Raw genomic sequence first — 5,496 nt, forward strand, 5'->3', positions numbered from 1 at the left:
AATTCAGTAAGTCTGGGGTGAGTTCTAAGGAGCTATATTGTCTAGAAAAAAACTGTATTTTCCTTTACTTCACACTATACTTCACTTCTAACACTAGATGTGATGATGTGTAGGTTTTGCACACATCAAGCAATTCTCTGACACCAGCTGGTATTGTACAATTCAATTCAATTTGACCCTCTCTACCTAGAGAAAACGTCAGACCCCACAGGTTAAGAGATCAGTCCCACAAGTCTACTCCCACTTCAGACTCCAATTGCAAGTCTCAGGTTGTTACCTATACTTCTGACCTACAATATAGACATTAGGGCTCCCATAAACCCCTCCTTCAATTCGAAACATTTGCCTACTTACTGGTTTATTAGAGAGGATATAATAAAGGATATAGTTCAGCAATCAGGTGAAGAAATGTATAGTATGAGTTATAGGGAAGGGACATGGAATTTCTGTGTCCTCTACCCAAGTGTGATCCTAGCAGCACCAACATGGGTTGAATAACCTGGAAGCTCCCTGAACTACCTGTTTTGGGGATTTTTATGGAGGCTTCATTTTGTAGGCAAGATTGATTATAAATCCTATTTCCAGCCTTTCTCCTCCATCTGGAAAACATTGGCATGTGGCTGAAAGTTCCAAGCTTTTTTTTTAAGAGAAAGAAAGAGAGAGCGCATGCTTGTGCACATGCAGTGGGGGAGGGGCAGAGGAACAGAGAGGGGGAGAGAATCTTAAGCAGACTTCATGCCAAGTACAGAGCCTAATGAGCAGAGCTTGATCTCACAACCCTGAGATCATGACCTGAGCAGAAGTCAAGAGTCAGTGCTAAACCATCTGAGCCACACAGGTGCGCCTGGAAGTCTCAAGCCTCTAACCAGGGCTTGGTTTTTCTAGTGACCAGTCCACACTCAGGAGCTCCCTAAGATTTGCCTCATTAGAACAAGAAAGGCTCCTATCACCCAGGAAACTATAAGGGATTTAGGAATTCTGTGTCAGAAACTCCTATCACTTGTAAAATTATAAGAGTTTTAGGAGCTCTTTGTCAGGAACTGGGGTCAAAGACCAGTGTATGTATTTCTAATTATTCCACAATATTTTAGTGAAACTCATAGGTAAGCAATGCCAATTCCCAATTGAAAATCACCAGCCTGGAACATATTGAATTCAAATTAAAGAAGTAAAGAAGATGCGGTCAAGTTAACATTTAAAAAAAAACAACTGAAATTTGGCTGATAAGCTGTGCCATTTTTGTCTAATTACATGCAAAGCAGCAACAGGATTCTGATAAATAGAAACGTGTCAGGGAGACTGAAAGCATTGACAGTTATTTAGACACTTACCATATAATATACAACTTCTGAAATATTTGTACTGATAACATTTTACCATTACAAATTTAACCTAGGGGATGCTAAGCATTTCTTTAACTTTTTTCCATGAAGTATTTAAAATTTTGGTATAATTGACATACAATATTACATTAGTTTCAGGTGTACAACTTAGTGACTTGGCAGGTTTATGATGTTTATGTTCCCCACATGTGTAGCTACTGTCTGTCCTGTTAACATTCCTATTAAGCATTTCTTGATATGATGCTTACCATGTAATGCATCAATAACAACATATCAAGTAAACCAAATTATTTCTGGCACCTCTGTTTTTTACAAGGTGAAAGAATACAATTTTAAAAAAGATTTTATTTATTTATTTGACAAAAAGAGATATCACAAGTAGACGGAGAGGCAGGCAGAGAGAGAGAGGAGGAAGCAGGCTTTCCACGGAGCAGAGAGCCCGATGCGGGGCTCGGTCCCAGGACCCTGGGATCATGACCTGAGCTGAAGGCAGAGGCTTTAACCCACTGAGCCACCAGGTGCCCCAAGAATACAATTTTTTAACTAGCAGAGGTTCTTTGTGAAATTTTATAGGTTCTAGGTACAAAAGATATCCTGAAAGTTTTATTTTACTTCATTTCATTTTACATTTAGGATTCTATTTGCAGAAGGAAAAATTGTCAGAAGATTTTAATGCCTGAGATAGGAATCAAACCATGGATGCCTAAGAAACAATAGCTGGCTCATTTCAAAGTGACAAAATAATATACTTTAAAATCTGGGAAGATAATAAGATTGTAAAGCTTTTTTATGATTTTAGCTTTTTTTCAGTGAGAAAATGGTTTTCTTACATAATCAGACATATAGTAAAGTCAACAAAAACCATAGAAGGTTATTTTGGTAAGACACTGAAACTTTGTCATCAAGACAGGTTACACACAAAGGGGGAAAAATTCCTTTAGGTGGAGGAAATCAACAGTAAACAAGCAAAAAACAAAAAAACAAGCCCATCAAAAAGTGAGCACACTTTGTTAATATTTTAATATATGTCATAGCTTATCAAACTCAGATACTACAAATCATTGTAAAGTAAATTTATTTAAATTTGTACAGCATTATGCTCTTTCATATTCTGGAAAAAACAGACCTTGTATTCTAGGATCAATTACAGGATAGCCTCAAGTTGAAAATAAAGTTCGTAATATTACTAAGTTGTTCACATGCAATACATTAATCCTGGTTGCTTCAAATGAACAAGTAAATAAATACTTAAAACTTCTCTCTTTCAATTTTCTTTATGGTTTATGTCAATAATTATAACCTACAAAAACTCTCTTTAGGTCCTTGATAAAGTTGGAAGTGTGAACGGTTCTGGAGATCAAACAACAACCCACTCCTTTAGGACAAAACAGCTGTTTCCTTGAAAAATAAAATACACACACAATTATTTTTTTCTCTGAAACTTTTGTTCCTAAGTATAGACTTTTAACCAAAGCTAACTTTTATGTCACAGAGAAAACTATGGATAACTATGAATGTTACACATCAGCATCCTGAGAGCCCAGCAGAGTTCATGGATACACATGGAATAGCCAGGCTTCATACAACTTCTCCAAGTAGAAACAATGAGGATGCCTAGGTGGCTTAGTTGGTTAAGTGTCTGCCTTCAGCTCAGGTCATGATCCCAGAGTCCTGGAATGGAGTCCCACTTGGGACTCCCTGCTCAGTGGGAGTCTCCTTCTCCCTTTCTCTGTCTACCCCTTCTCTCTGCTCATGCTCTCTCTCTTGCTCTCTCTCTCAAGAAAGAAAAAAAAAATCCTTTAAAAAAGTAGCAACAATGAATATGTTCACTAACAGATTCAGAAATCAAGTCTCACTATATGAGAATAACAAGCAAAAGCCTACAGATTTAGAAGTGTTACTTAGTAATCAATGTTTCAATATTGGTGAGAGATGATCTAGATATTAAATAAATACCTATGTTAATTAATTCAAATTAAAATCAGTGTAAGGTTTCAAGTTACCTAAAAATCTTGGAAATAATCTTTAAGCTGACATACTAAAAACTGCTACAGTAGAACTGAAAGTTTGTCAGAATAGTCCTTCAATGTGGTTAAACACAAATTTAAATTTTTCATAATCTTAAACATTAAGTAGAAGTAATGTTACTTATTTGATTAGTAAACCTGTGTGACTTTAGGAAGAAAGTACTCAGTGGAATATAAACATAGGATTGTATTACATTTCACAATGATAAGTCAGAGAAAATATAATCATTTTTGTTAAATTAGTCTCATTTGCCAAAGAGTTACCTAAATTATGCAAATTTGGTTTCTTAAAAGATTTTTTAGTTTGTTTTTATAAAAAATGTGTTTAAAACCTAGCCCATTAAAAGTATTAGAACGTCGGCGCTCCCTGCTCCCCGCCCGCCGCCCGCCGTCCTCCGTCGGTTCTCTCCTTAGTGTGCCGTCGTCTCCGAGCTTGCGACTCGCGGACAGGCGTCCTCGGCGCAGAGACCGGACTGCAAGACGTCGCCTAAGTACCTTTCATCTGAGAAGTTCAAGGCACTTGTAGAACTTCTGCCGCACAGGCCGCGGGTCTTGCAGCACATTTGTAAGCATGGCTGACATCCGGAAGAAACTGGTGATTGTTGGTGATGGAGGCTGTGGCAAGACTTGTTTGCTCATCGTCTTTAGCAAGGACCTGTTCCCAGAGGGGTATGTACCCACAGTGTTTGAGAACTATGTGGCAGATATGGAAGTTGATGGAAAGCAGGTAGAGTTGGCTTTGTGGGATACAGCTGGGCAGGAAGATTATGACCGCTTGAGGCCTCTCTCCTATCCGGACACTGATGTTATACTGATGTGTTTCTCCATTGACAGCCCTGATAGTTTAGAAAATATCCCAGAAAAAAATGGACCCCGGAAGTCAAGCACTTCTGTCCCAACGTGCCCATCATCCTGGTTGGGAACAAGAAGGATCTTCGGAATGGTGAGCACGCAAGGCGGGAACGAGCCAAGATGAAGCAGGAGTTGGTGAAACCTGAAGAAGGCAGAGATATGGCAAACAGGATTGGTGCTTTTGGGTACCTGGAGTGTTCAGCAAAGACCAAAGATGGAGTGAGGGAGGTTTTTGAAATGGCCAGGAGAGCTGCTCTGCAAGCCAGACGTGGGAAGAAAAAATCTGGGTGCCTTGTCTTGTGAAACCCTGCTGCAAGCACAGCCCTCATGTAGTTAATTTTGAAGTGCTGTTTATTAATCTTAGTGTATGATTACTAGGCTTTTTCATTTATCTATAATTTACCTAAGATTACAAATCAGAAGTCATCTTGCTACCAGTATTTAGAAGCCAACCGTGATTATTAATGATGTCCAACCCACCTGACCACCCGGGTCCTTCTGACACCGTTCTAACAGCCCTCCTCTGCTCTCGCACCTGACATACCAGGTGCTAATTCAAGGAATTTCTTAACTTCTTGCTTCTTTCTAGAAAGAGAAACAGTTGGTAACTTTTGTGGATTAGGCTGTAACTACTTTATAACTAACATGTCCTACCTGTCATCTGTCAGCTGCAAGGTACTCTAGTGAGTCCCTACTTCAGAGCTTTGCTCCTTAACAGATTTTATTGTCATAGCTCTGTGATGGGCATCCAGTTTTTTTTTGAAAATGCTCATCCAGAAAGGCCCAAGTCTATGCAGCTGTGGCAGAGTTACAGTTCTGTGGTTTCATGTTAGTTACCTTATAGTTACTGTGTAATTAGTGCCACTTAATGTATGTTACCAAAAAATAAATATATCTACCCCAGACTAGATGTAGTATTTTTTGTATAATTGGATTTCCTAGTACTGATATTTGTCATCCCTGCAGAAAGTGTATTGGTTTTTTAAAAAAGAAAGTGTATTTGAAAATAAAGTCAGATGGAAAATTAAAAAAAAAAAGTATTAGAATGTCAACTTCCTTACTTGGGGGGAACTCTAGTAAATTTAGTTCTATATAACTCCTTAAAGAGGCTACATAATATAATAGTAACATCCAGAAGTAGAAAAATGTTATACACACAAAGGTCCTTCTGAACTATAAGCCCATAGACAGACACATAGACACAGAGAAAACTTTCAACTTTAGTTTGAGAGTTAACACAAGTTACAGAACTCACCAGTGTATATCAAAGAGCT

At 38.3% G+C, this 5,496-nt stretch overlaps 1 pseudogene; it reads left to right on the forward strand.

Moving 5' to 3' along the window:
* Positions 1 to 3,813: 3,813 nt before the first annotated feature.
* On the forward strand, positions 3,814 to 4,573 carry LOC101677940 (annotated as a pseudogene).
* Positions 4,574 to 5,496: the final 923 nt, after the last annotated feature.

Source organism: Mustela putorius, unplaced genomic scaffold, assembly GCF_011764305.1.
Source record: "Mustela putorius furo isolate JIRA1106 unplaced genomic scaffold, ASM1176430v1.1 tig00003858_pilon_pilon_pilon, whole genome shotgun sequence".
Taxonomy (NCBI): Eukaryota; Metazoa; Chordata; class Mammalia; order Carnivora; family Mustelidae; genus Mustela; species Mustela putorius.